Genomic DNA, 14,004 nt, shown 5'->3' with positions numbered 1-14,004 from the left:
ACCTCTTAACCACTCACACATCTTCATCTCCTCCCTTCTTTCTTCTTTTGCTTGAGGACGAGCAAACCTTCTAAGTTTGGTGTGGAAAAAGCATTGCTTTTTGTGTTTCCATAGCCATTTATGGCACCTAAGGCCGAAGAAACCTCTAGAAAGAGGAAAGGGAAGGCAAAAGCTTCCACCTCCGAGTCATGGGAGATGGAGAGATTCATCTCAAAAGCCCATCACTAAGAAAAGGATGGAGCAAACAAGAGAGCCCACTCATGGACCTCAACAGGAGCAACAAAGGCAAATAAGAGACATTGAGGAGCTCAAGCACTCCATAAGATCTTCAAGAGGAAGAACAAGCTGCCATCACTAAGGTGGACTCGTTCTTTAATTTTCTTGTTCTTTATTTTCTGTTTTTCGAATTTTTATGCTTTATGTTTATTTATGTTTGTGTCTTATTACATGATCACTAGTGTCTAAGTGTCTATGCCTTAAAGCTATGAAAATGAATCCATCACCTTTCTTAAATGAAAAATGTTTTTAATTGAAAAAGAAAAAGAAGTACATGAATTTCGAATTTTAAAACAGTTTAATTATTTTGATGTGGTGGCAATACTTTATGTTTTTCTGAATGAATGCTTGAACAATGCATATTTTTGAAATTGTTGTTTATGAATGTTAATATTGTTGGCTTTTGAAAGAATGAGGAAAAAGGAGAAATGTTATTGATGATCTGAAAAATCATAAAAATGATTCTTGAAGCAAGAAAAAGCAGTGAATGTAAAAAAAAAAAAAGAAAAAAAGAAAAAAATGCGAAAAAAAAGGGAGAAAGAAAAAAAAAGCAAGCAGAAAAAGCCAATAGCCCTTTAAACCAAAAGGCAAGGGTAGAATAAAAAGGATCCAAGGCTTTGAGCATCAGTGGATAGGAGGGCCCACAGGAATAAAATCCTGGCCTAAGCGGCTAAAGCAAGCTGTCCCTAACCATGTGCTTGTGGCGTGAAGGTGTCAAGTAAAAACTTGAGACTGAGCGGTTAAAGTCGTGGTCCAAAGGAAAAAGAGTGTGTTTAAGAGCTCTGGACACCTCTAATTGGGGACTTTAGCAAAGCTGAGTCACAATCTGAAAAGGTTCACCCAGTTATGTGTCTGTGGCATTTATGTATTCGGTGGTAATACTGGAAAACAAAATACTTAGGGTCACGGCCAAGACTCATAAAGTAACAGTGTTCAAGAATCAACATACTGAACTAGGAGAATCAATAACACTATCTGAATTCTGAGTTCCTATAGATGCCAATCATTCTGAACCTCAAGGGATAAAGTGAGATGCCAAAACTGTTCGGAGGCAAAAAGCTAAAAGCCCCGCTCATCTAATTAAGACTGATCTTCATAGATGTTTTTGGAATTCATTATATATTCTCTTCTGTTTATCCTATTTTATTTTCAGTTGCTTGGGGATAAGCAACAATTTAAGTTTGGTGTTGTGATAAGCGGATAATTTATACGCTTTTTGGCATTGTTTTCAGTATGTTTTTAGTATATTTTAGTTAGTTTTATTATGTTTTTATTAGTTTTTAAATAAAAATTACTTTTCTGGACTTTACTATGAGTTTGTGTATTTTTCTATGATTTCAGGTATTTTCTGGCTGAAATTGAGGGACCTGAGCAAAAATCTGATTCAGAGGCTGAAAAAGGACTGCAGATGCTGTTGGATTCTGACCTCCCTGCACTCGAAGTGGATTTTCTGGAGCTACAAAAACCCAATTGGCACGCTCTCAATTGCGTTGGAACGTAGACATCCTGGGCTTTCCAGCAATATATAATAGTCTATACTTTGCCCAAGATTTGATGGCCCAAACCGGCGTTCAAAGTCAGCACAGAAATTCTGGCGTCAAAACGCCAGAATTGGCATGAAAGCTGGAGTTAAAAGCCCAAACTGGCACAAAAGCTGGCGTTTAACTCCAAGAAAGGTCTCTACACGTGAAAGCTTCAATGCTCAGCCCAAGGACACACCAAGTGGACCCTGGAAGTGGATTTCTACACTAACTATTCTAGCTTACTCAATTTCTATAACCCTAGGTCACTAGTTTACTATAAAAACTACTTTTAGTGATTCATCTTGTACCTTATGACACTTTACACGTTTCATATTGTATCTTCTACGGCATGAGTCTCTAAACCCCATTGTTGGGGGTGAGGAGCTCTGCTGTTCTTCATGAATTAATGCAATTACTACTGTTTTCCATTCTATCACACTTGCTTCTATTCAAAGATATTCATTCGCACTTCAACCTGATGAATGTGATGATCTGTGACAATAATCATCATTCTCACCTATGAACGCGTGCCTGACAACCACCTCCGTTCTACATGCAATCAAGCTTGAATGTGTATCTCTTGGGTTTCTAATCTAAGATTGGAACCTTCGTGGTATAGGCTAGAATTATTGGCGGCCATTCCTGAGATCCGGAACGTCTAAACCTTGTCTGTGGTATTCTGAGTAGGATCTGGGAAGGGATGACTGTGACGAGCTTCAAACTCGCGAGTGTTGGGCGTAGTGACAGACGCAAAAGGATCAATGGATCCTATTCCAACATGATCGAGAACTGACAGATGATTAGTCGTGCGGTGATAGCGCATTTGAAACATTTTCACTGAGAGGACGGAAAGTAGCCATTGACAACGGTGATGCCCAACATAAAGATTGCCATGGAAGGGGCCTTGCATGCATGAAGAAGAAGACAGTAGGAAAGCAGAGATTCAGAAGACAAAGCATCTCCAAAACCTCAACCTATTCTCCATTACTGCATAACAAGTATTTATTTCATGTTCTTCTACTTTTTACAATTAAATCTGAGAATTATTGATATCCTGACTAAGAGTTACAAGATAACCATAGCTTGCTTCAAGTCGACAATCTCCGTGGGATCGACCCTTACTCACGTAAGGTATTACTTGGACGACCCAGTGCACTTGCTGGTTAGTTGTGCGGAATTGCAAAAGTGTGATTATGATTTCGTGCACCAGAGGTTCTCTCCTCTCTCTTAGGTTTTAGGATTAGGATTCCTCTTAAAGGATTTAGGATTTCAACTTCCTCTCAGGTTCAATATTCCTTTTACTTTATATTTCTCTTTTACTTTCAGATACTTTAATGTTTTAATTCAATTACTTATGTTGCCAAATTGGCTTATGAACCATTCATGTTAGGATTTTCTTTATTTAATATAAATTGAGGTATTTTAGATTTATGATTCTTATTTAGCTTTTTATATTCTTGGCTTTAATTGATTAACTGGAGGCCCTTGAGTTATCAAACTTATCGTGGTTGTTAATTGTTATTTTTGCTAATTAAATTGAATTCTCCTAACTCTAGTCTTTCATTAGGAGTTGGCTAGGACTTGAGGATCTAACTAATTAGTCCGCTTGACTTTCCCTTGCTTTAGTAAAGGTTAACTAAGTGGGATTAAAACTCAATTCTCATCACCTTCGATAAGGATAACTAGGATAGGACTTCCGAATTTTCATACCTTGCCAAGAATTTTATTAGATATTAATTTATTAATTCCTGCAATTTATTTTCCTTGTTCAAACCTTTTAAAACCCAAAAACACTGCTTTCCATAACTAATAATAAGAACACCTCCCTGCAGTTCCTTGAGAAGACGACCCGAGGTTTGAATACTTCGGTTTATAAATTTTATTGGGTTTGTTACTTGTGACAACCAAAACGTTTGTACGAAAGGATTTTTCTGTTGGTTTAGACATTATACTTACAACGCGATTACTTCCATTCTTTACCGATAGAAAAACCCGTTCATTAGGCGTGCCACTTGAGCCATGGGGTGTGGCACGCCAGTTCATCACTCCAGAAGGGATCATCACTTGGGCGTGTCACTTGGTATCGAAGGCATGGCACGCCAAGCTTAAAAGAACCACATTAAAGTGGGCGTGCCACTTGAGCATCAAGGTGTGGCATGCTAGTACAAGTTTCCAGAGAAGAGGTTGAAGGCCCAAAAGGCTGGGCGTGCCACTTGGTGTCGAAGGCGTGGCATGCCAGCCTTCAATTGTCACTTGGGCGTGCCACTTGAAGACCCAGGCATGGCACGCCAACACTCAAAAAGACCAAAGCAAAGCTGGGCGTGCCACTTGGTGTCGAAGGCGTGGCACGCCAGGCCAACACCAACACTTAAGAAGACCCTGGGTGTGCCACTTGAGCTTGAAGGCATGGCATGCCAGGGACATAAACGCATGGGGTGTGCCACTTGAAGAGTTTGGCGTGACGCGCCAAGCCAAATTAGAGGCTGGGCATGGCACGCCACTCAAACGCCTGTCACACGCCAGTTGGAAGGTCATGCTTAATGAGTTTTTCTTTCCCTCCAAATTGTAATTTTCTTTTCTTTTTGTATTTTTTCTTTATTCTAGTGCTAGGAGTAGTATAAATAACCCCTGGAAGTATTCAGAAAGGGAGTTGGGTTGTGGATGAGAGTTTTGTTAAAATATAGTTAGATTTACTTTTTACATAATCTCTTCTATCTCTTGTACTTTTCTCTGAGCTATTAGTAGCTAAATTCCCTCTCATTGAGAGAGAGAGAGCTCTATTGTACTTGATGGATTAATAATAGTTAATTTCTTCTTCTCTTCATCTTCTCTTTGATTTGCTAGAAGGAATTTCATTTTAATACTAGTGTTCAATTATCTTGGAAAAGAGATTGAATGCAAAATGGGTTTCATAGGAACCTTGGAAAAGGAAACATGAAACCATGCTAGAAATCCCTTCTCACACTTGAGTAGGATCTGGGTTTTGGTGTTTGGATATGGTGACATATAATCCTCCCTCTACTTGGACCTATGATGATGTGTGATATAATCAAGGACTAAGCATATCTCTCTTCTTGAGCAATTAGACCAAAGAATTGGCTATTGATTAAGATCTGAGAGATTGAGTCACCAAGGGATTGGGGCTCAATCAATCATGATTGCCAAGAGGTCAATGAGTTACATGATTGAAGATAATATGAACTGGATTTAATCTAAAGATACAACATCTCCTGATCTCAATAAATTCCCCTATTCTTATTTTCCACATTCTTTATAGCTTTCTTTATATTATGCAAATCCCCGTTCCCATTTACAATTAAGTCATTTATGTTTCTGCACTTTATATTATTGCCATTTCCTTTTCTGCACTTTACTGCTTTTCTTTACTTTTGAGTCATTTATGTTTCTGCCCATTTATAATTCTGCAATTACAATCTATTTTGCTCACCTTGACTAATTCACTAATTAATTAAAATTGCTCAAATCTACCAATCTCTGTGGATATGATCCCACTCCACTGTGGGTTATTACTTGACGATAATTTTGGTGCGTGGTGCACGAATTGTAAATCACACTTTTCACAACTCGTACCACTAACCAGCAAGTGCACTGGGTCGTCCAAGTAATACCTTACGTGAGTAAGGGTCGATCTGATGCGGGTGGAAACTGTCTCTCAACAAATTTCCTTTGGCAAGTGTACCAAATTTGTCGTCAAGTAAAAACTCACAATAGAGTGAGATCGAATCCCACAGGGATTGATTGATCAAGCAACTTTAATTAGAAGAATGTTCTAGTTGAGCAAATCCAGAATTTGGGTTGAGAGTTGCAGAAAATAAAATGGCGGGAATGTAAATAACAGAAAAGTAAATGCTAGAATTAAAGGACTGGAAGTAAATGACTGAAAATAAATTGCAGAATTGTAAATGGGAATGGGGGATTTGCTCATAAAAGTAAATGACAGAAATTAAAGAGAATAGGTAAGATCAGAGATGGGGAGTTCATTGGGCTTAGGAGATATTGCAATTCTCCGGATCAAGTTCATTTTCATCTCTTCCTCAATCAATGCACTCATTGATCTCCTTGGCAATCTTAATTGATTGGATTACAATTTCTTGCAATTCAATCTCTCAAATCTTGATCAATAGCCAATTCCTTGGTCAATTTCTCATGAGAAGAGATGAAGTATGGTCACTGATTATACCACATGCATTTCCCAAATCAAGTATTGAGAGGGTTATAGTCACATACCCATCCAATACCCAATTTGGTCCAGCATGAGAAAGCATTTCTAGCTTGATCTCTTCATTCCTCTTTCAAGGTTCAGAAGAGATCCAAGTTTGAATAGCTTCTTTTCCAAGATAACTACTCAATTGGATGAAGATCGAAAGCCTTCAAGTAAAATCAAGAGAAAAAATAGAAGAAGAATAATGAAAATTAGTATTGATCCATCAAATTACAACAGAGCTCCTTAACCCAATGAAAGGGGTTTAGTTGTTCATAGCTCTAGAAAATGAAAACAAAGATGGAGAATACATCATAGAACTAGAAATTGCAGAGAAGGTAAAATACAGAGAGTAGTTCTCTTTTTCCAACTTCCAAAACTCCTCAACAATTCAAAGCTACTCCTATATATACTACTTCTCTCAGCTTCTAGTTGGCTCTTCAAGTCTTGGGCCTTTGGATCTTAAGTTTAAAGCAGTTCTCTTCTTCATTTGGGCTTGGCTTTACTTGCAGAGAGAAAATGTGAAGTGGGCAGAGACTTAGCTTAGGACGTTATGGGTGTTAACGTTTAGTGAAAATATAAGTTCGAGAACGTTAGTGACAATCAACTTTCTCACTAACGTTACTAAGTAAAAGCCACGTTAACTTCAACGTTGGTGGCATAAACGTTGCCATTAACGTTGCTTCTAAGTCCTTCGCACACGTTATTGAGACTTAACATTTCCAATAACATTGAAAAGCCCCCTTTGTTCCCACGTTAGAGCCCACGTTAACTTAGTTAACGTGGCTCTTTAACATGGGCTTGCCATCCTTCGAGAACGTTAGTGACACTCAACATTGTCACTAACGTTCCAAGGTGCCCCTATGTCTCACGTTAGAGTCCACATTAACTAGGTTAACGTGGCTTCTAACGTGGCCATGCTTAGCCATCCCCAACGTTAGTGACAATGTTGAGTGTCACTAACGTTGGCCATTCTTTCACTCATCAACGTTAGCTTCCACGTTAACTAAGTTAACGTGGAGGTTAACGTGGCTCCTTGGGGGGTTGTGTGGTTGCTTCCAACATTAGTGACAATGTTGGGTGTCACTAATGTTGTCGACCACTCTTGCTTCTTACGTTAGCTCCCAAGTTAACGTGGGAGTTAACGTGGTATATTTCTGCTTAGGCCAACGTTAGTGACAATGTTGAATGTCACTAACGTTGGCGTTTCTTCCCCTTTTTAATGTTAGAGGCCACGTATGAGCATTTGCCAACGTTAGTGATAATGTTAAGTGTCACTAACGTTGGCTCAACTTCCCTTCTCCACGTTAGAGTTCACGTTAACTTAGTTAACGTGACTCTTAACGTGGTCAATGATGGCTTCGAGAGCATTATTGGCAATCACTTTTCTCATTAACTTTGCAAGTTACCTCCCATTCCTTGCTTCCTTTGGTCCTGAAATCAAGCAATAGAGTGCATCAAAGTTCTAGTCCAAGTCATGGGTAATGCAACATACAATTTGTCACTAAACTCATGCAAAATCCTCATGAAATAATGTAAAATGCACAATGTATGCTTAAATCAAGGTGTAAGTGAATATCTATCCAAAACTAGCTTATTTCCTAAAAAAATGCATGAAACTAACCTAAAAACAGTAAAAAAAGGTCAGTGAAACTGGCCAAGATGCCCTGGCATCACAACACCAAACTTAAAGCTTGCTTGTCCCTAAGCAAGTACTGGAACAAGAGAATGATGAATGGAATGCCAAGAGCAATGAGTAATTCTTGTGGAAGTCATATCACTGATTTTATGGTGGTTTCATGCATCGCAACTTAAGTTCATTCCTTTACTGGCTTTCAGACCTTTATCATGTCCTAAAACACTCACCTTGCTTACATCCCATGAGACTTTTATTCATTGGTCCCTTTATTGTCATTTTAGAGCTTATTGGTGTTCTTAGGCTAAGTGCTCTGTAAGGGGGCAACTTTTTAAGATAAGCTTTCAGCCAACACTCCCGAACCAGTTGGTTCAAGGTGCTAGGTGTTGAAGCACCCCTAAGGACTTACTCCCTCAAGTCTCTCCCCCATACATACACACCACAGGCATATAGTTCACTTATTTTCCTCCTTGAGACCTTGGTGTCCAGCACCTCTTTGGGTTACTAAATGCTCTGTGGTGAGGGTTACTCTTGATAATGGACTTTCAGATGATAATTCCGGATTAGTTAACCCAAGTTACTAAGTGATAAAGCACCCCTAAGAGCTTATTCATCCAAGTAGATCCCTCACACAGGAACACCACAGACACATATCTTAAGATCAGAGCCATTGGTGCCTAGCCTTATTACTTACTCTTTTTCTTTTGTTTTTCCACTTTCATTATTCTTTTCTCTTTCTCTTATTAGGATCCTATCATATACTTAGTCTCATGAGTATATTCAAAGCAAAGTATTCAGGCCAGATAGTTGTCATCCCACCTTATGGTTGAACCAACTTAGCTAACTTATGATCATACCACAAACTCATGAATGTACTCCATAGTATGAACTCTACTCTGGTCTTTTTAAACATAAACATTCTCTCTTCATTTGATTAAAAGGGACAAGCATACAAGTAAGTAAAGTAAGGATGCAGTGACATAAAGACTAGCACAGAGACTTTCTTCAATACCAAAAACTTAAAAGACATAATTGAAAAAGGTTTAAACATGACATGGAAGCAAGTTCTATTTCATACAAGATCTTCCTTATTTAAAGCATAGAGAAAGGTGGAATAAAGAAGGAACTCCACCACCTTTTACTGTTGTGGATGTCCATGCTCTTTTCCTTGCTTGTCCTCCTTGTTTCCTCTTGTATTTCTTCGCATCCGTGCCAATCTTGCTTGCTTCCAATCCTCAAGTGCCTTCCTTACTGATTCATGACTCTCTTCCACCCTTTGTCTTTCCTCTCGTGCTAATTCATCCTTCATTTCTTCATACTGGCTATTCCTGGATGCAATATTGGCAACTGTCCCACTAAGTAGCCGAGCCTGGCTTGAGTGTTTATGTGATGTCCTGTTTCGCTCATGTAAACTCCTTCTGCGAATGCCCTTTGCTCGTCCAATAGTTCTACCTATTCTATTTGTCTTCGATGCATCTCATGTATGTGTGCCCCTTGATGTGCTTGGATGTTGATTAGCCTCTGGATGGATTCTTGTTGCTCGTTTTGCCTTCGTTCCATCCTGTTGAATGTTTCTCCCCATTGTTGTCCTTGACTTAGTTGATGTTCCATCATTTTCCTTTGCCACTCACCTTGCTGAGTCATCCATCTTGAGAGTATTTTCTCTTGCTGCCCCATCATCTGTAGTTGAAGCTCTTTCTGTGCTCCTTGGCTTTCTAAATATTGTCTAGACAAGCCATCAATGGCCTCCTGCAATTGGTGCATGTCCAAGGTCTGTTGTGCTTGACCCTCTAAGACTTGTCCTTCCACTACTTGAGGGGCTGTCCTCTTCCTTTGCATCCGCTGAGGCAAAGGGGATGCTGCAGCATTCATCCTTCGTACAGTTATTGGGATGCCTTCCTTTATCCACATGGGGTTCTCATCTTCAAAAACCACCCCAGCTTTCTTGCATATTCGGTAAATAGTGCTGGGGTAACCTAACGTTCCTTTTGAGTCGCTTTTCTCTGCCATCTTTCTAATACCTTCAGCTATGAGTTCATGAACCTTGATTTCTCCTCCCTTCAGTATACAGTGCACCATTGTGGCTCTCTTGACATTCACCTCCGAGTTGTTTCCAGCTGGGAGAATAGACCTTCTCACTAGCTCAAACCATCCCTTGGCTTCAGGAGTGAGATCTGTTCTCTTGATGAACTTTGGTTTATTTCCCGCACCCCTTTCCCAGTCAGCTCCTGGTACACAAATATCTTGCAGAATCTGGTCATAATTGGGGTTGTCCAATCTTGAGTGATAGCTTTCTTCTTCAAACTGTATAGACCGTAGCTTCAATGCCCGCATGACACTCATGGGACCAAAGTCCACCATCTTTCCTCTCACAAAGCTTGTGTAAGACTCATCCTTCTTATCATATCGAACCGCATTTGCATAAAATTCTCTTATGAGGTTTGCATTCACCTTAATGACCGGGTCAGTGAGGAGCTCCCATCTTCTCCTTTCTATCTTCTCTGTGATTTCGGGGCACTCAGTCTTTTTAACTTGAAATCCCAGCTCATAAATGATTTCCTTATCAACCATCCACCCGTATTGCAATGCATGATGCAAGCTTCTAAATCTCTTTTCATCATATGGGTGTTCTTCCATGGGTTCCTTTCCCTTCCTTCTTTTAGAACCCAAAGATGCCATGAATGATAGTTAATATGTGAAGGTGGCAAAGTTGTGAAGATTTTTGGTTGTTTACGGTTTTATTGCAATGAAGAGAGTGAGGTGGGAAAAAGGTTTTTTAATGAGGTAGGGAGTGTCTTGTACCGAAATGGAGAGTGGTGAAGATTGGGTAATGACAATGAAGGTGGGTACGGAACAAGGATCATTTATATAGAGAAGTTGTGAGAGAATGGAGGGTGTGGATTGATTGAGTGGTTACTTGATGGATGGTTGGGGTGATGCATGGATAAAAGACAAGGATCATCACTTTATGAATGAAATTGCTCGGTCTTTTAGGGGTTCCATTTTTCCAATGTTGCATGGCAACATTTTCCAATGTATTCCCTTTTTAGAACAAGTGTGTAGCCCTTCCTTTTGTGGTGTCCGATCCTTCTTTGTTTAGTTGTCCAATCCATCCCTTTTTATGCTTCTTTTCTTTTCCTATAAATATTTAAAATAAGGAAATTAATATCATAAAAATCAAACTCTACGGCTAGAATAATAAAGAGAAGAAAAAGAGTTTGTTTCTTTATGAACTTCAACTAACTAACTACTTGTGTATCCTTATGCATTTTGGTGGCACCATGGGGTGACACCAAACTTAGTTTGAAGCATTGTGATGAAAAGTTTTGTTCAAAGCTCCCAAGACTAGCATGCATCTTGGTTTGCTTTGAACACCAAACTTGTTCTTCACTATATACTGCATGATAAAGATTTCACCAAGTGTCTGTCAAGCTTGGGTTGAAATTCATAAACATTGATTTATTCATTATTTTAAAAACATATAAAACACGGGTTGCCTCCCATGAAGCGCTTCTTTAGCGTCATTAGCTTGACGTTTTTCCCTCCATCAGGGTGGTTGGTAGTGCTTAAAGTCCCCCCCTCTTGCTGTGGACTTATATCCATTGGTTGGATCAATGATCTCCACATGTTCCAGGGAAAGAACTCTGCTGATAGTGAAGACCTTAGGTAACTGAGATGGTACAGTAGGGAGATTAGGGGGAATATCTGGGAAGTAAGCTGAGACAACTCTATCCCCTGGAGAGAAGTATTCCGTAGGGATCTTCTTGTTCCTCCACCTCCTTGGTACCTTCTTCTTTGTTTCTTTTGAGGTTGCCTTCCCCTTGGTGACCTCTTTTTCTAAAGGGGTTGTGATGCTGTCTTTACCTGCCTCTAGAGGTTTAGGTTCCTCCAATTTTCCTTGAGCTGTGGCAATTGCTGTTTTCCTTGTTTATCAATTAAGGGGATCTCAGAATGATCTGGCTGTGCTTCAGTGCTTGTCTCCTCCTTTAGTGTCTCATTATCATTTGTGCTTAGTTCCTTGTCCTCTTGATCTGTTTCTTGTGAGAGTTTGAAAACATTGAAGCTGAGTCGTTCATCATGGATTGTCAATATTAGCTCCCCTTTCTCTACATCGATAAGTGCTCTGGCCGTAGCTAGGAATGGTCTTCCCAATATGATTGGATGAGTGTGACTCTCTTCCATGTCCAGGATGACAAAGTCCGTTGGGAGAAAGTATTTCCCAACCTTTAGCAACACATTTTCCACCACTCCTACTGCTTGCTTTTGAGTTTTGTCAGCCAGTCTGATGATTACATCTGTGGGCATTATCTCATTGATCTGCAGCCTCTTCACCAGGGATAAGGGCAGTAAGTTGATGCTGGCCCCCAAATCACATAGTGCTCTATCGAACATAGTTTCACCTATGGCACAAGGGATGTAAAAACTCCCTGGGTCTCTTCTTTTTGTAGGCAACTCAGGTTGAATATGGGCACTACATTCCTTGTTCATCACTATAGTTTGGCCTCCTTTGAGTGAGCTTTTCCTGGGAAGAAGTTCCTTCATATACTTGATGAATGCAGGCATTTGTTGAATTGCCTTGATGAATGGTATGTTTACATGCAGAGATGCAAACAAGTCTAGGAACCTTGAGTATATTCTTTTTCCCACAGCACCATTGAGTAGTTGAGGGAAGGGTGCATAGAGCTTCAGCAGCTCTTGTTGTGAGATTTCTGGTTCTTGGTGATCTCTATCCTCTTCCTTTGTTGAGTTGTCTTCAGGTTGTTTGAAAAGTGTGCCTTGCTTGTCTTCAGTCTCTTGATCACTTGTAGTGACCATTTTACAATCTTCCCATCTTACTTTCTTTGCTTCTCCTTTGGGGTTTTTCTCCGTGTCACTTGGGAAACTATCAGTAGGTTTGGGAATCTTCTCAGCTAAATATCCCACCTGGAATTCCAGCTTCCTAATGGTCTCTCCCTGGTTCTTAATATTGGCTCGCACCTCTTCTTTGAACACCTTATTTTCTTGAATCTCTTGGCATATTCCTTCAAGTAAGGCTTCAATCTTAGAGAGCTTGTCATCAATTGATGGGTGATTCGGAGCAGATGTGCTGTTTTGGTTTTGATAAGCGTGTGGAGAAGTGTTGTTGTGGGGGTGTTGAGATGTCCTCTGTGTAAATTGCTGGTGAGCTGCATTGTTGTTGGGGTTGTAACGTCTCTGGTCTTGGTTTTGATCTTGCTCACTTCCCCACCTAAAGTTTGGGTGGTTTCTCCATCCAGGGTTGTAGGTCTTGGAGTATGGATCATAGTTTTTCCTTGGTGAATTCCCAATGTAGTTGGCTTGCTCCTGACTACCCTCTGCTTCTTCATTCACTCCTTCTTGGGTTGTTGATGAAGTTGAGATTGCTGCTACTTGGTTCATCTCCATCTTCTTGGTGAGGTCAGCCAGCTGTTGGGTAATGAGCTTGTTTTGGGCCAACAGAGCATCTACATTGTTTAGCTCCATTACTCCTCTTGTGTTTCCTCTTTCGGAAGCATAGAAGTAATCGTTCTCTACTACTGTTTCAATAACATCTATGGCTTCCTCAATAGTCTTCTTCTTGTTCAAAGATCCTCCGGATGAATGGTCTACGGCCTTCTTTGACTCATAAGAGAGCCCTTCATAGAAAATGTGCAGCAGCACCCATTCGTTGAACATGTCAGGTGGACACATCCTTGTTAAGTCTTTGAACCTCTCCCATGCTTCATATAGAGTCTCACCATCTTGTTGCCTGAAAGTTTGAACCTCAGCTCTAAGCCTAATAATTCGTTGAGGAGGGTAAAATCTTGCTAAGAATTTGTTTACCACGTCTTCCCAAGTTGTCAAGCTTTCCCTTGGGAAAGATTCCAGCCACTTGGCTGCCTTGTCCCTGAGTGAGAATGGAAATAAGAGCAGTCTATAGGCGTCAGGATGAACACCATTAGACTTCACTGTGTCACATATTCTCAGGAAGGTGGTCAAATGTTGATTGGGGTCTTCTTGAACACCTCCTCCAAACGAACAGTTGTTCTGAACAAGGGTGATGAGCTATGGTTTAAGTTCAAAGTTGTTGGCATGGATTGTTGGCTTTTGGATGCTACTTCCATAATTGCCTGGGTTTGGATTGATGTAAGAGCCCAAAACTCATCTATCCTCCCTAGCATGATTAGCTCCACCTCCTCCCCCATGGTTGTGATCCTCTTCTTCATGATGGTTTTCCATGTTATCTTCCATGTTTGGTTCAAAGAATTCCTCTTCTTTCTCAGCACCAACCACTTTCTTTCCTCTTGCCTCCCTCCTCAATCTAAGGGAGGTCCTCTCAGGTTCAGAATCGAAGGAAGTTAAAGCCCCGC

The 14,004-nt window shown here is 40.2% G+C and overlaps 1 non-coding gene across 1 annotated transcript; it reads left to right on the top strand.

Annotated features, from left to right (window-relative positions):
* Window positions 1-13,328: 13,328 nt before the first annotated feature.
* Window positions 13,329-13,432, top strand: LOC148545770 (small nucleolar RNA R71). The gene has a single exon (XR_015900995.1). It is a non-coding gene; the product is annotated as a small nucleolar RNA R71 (small nucleolar RNA).
* The last annotated feature ends 572 nt before the right edge of the window (window positions 13,433-14,004 follow it).

Source organism: Arachis ipaensis, chromosome B9 (assembly GCF_059453495.1).
Source record: "Arachis ipaensis isolate K30076 ecotype BB chromosome B9, ASM5945349v1, whole genome shotgun sequence".
NCBI lineage: Eukaryota > Viridiplantae > Streptophyta > Magnoliopsida > Fabales > Fabaceae > Arachis > Arachis ipaensis.
This window is presented reverse-complemented; position numbering and strand designations above follow the sequence as displayed.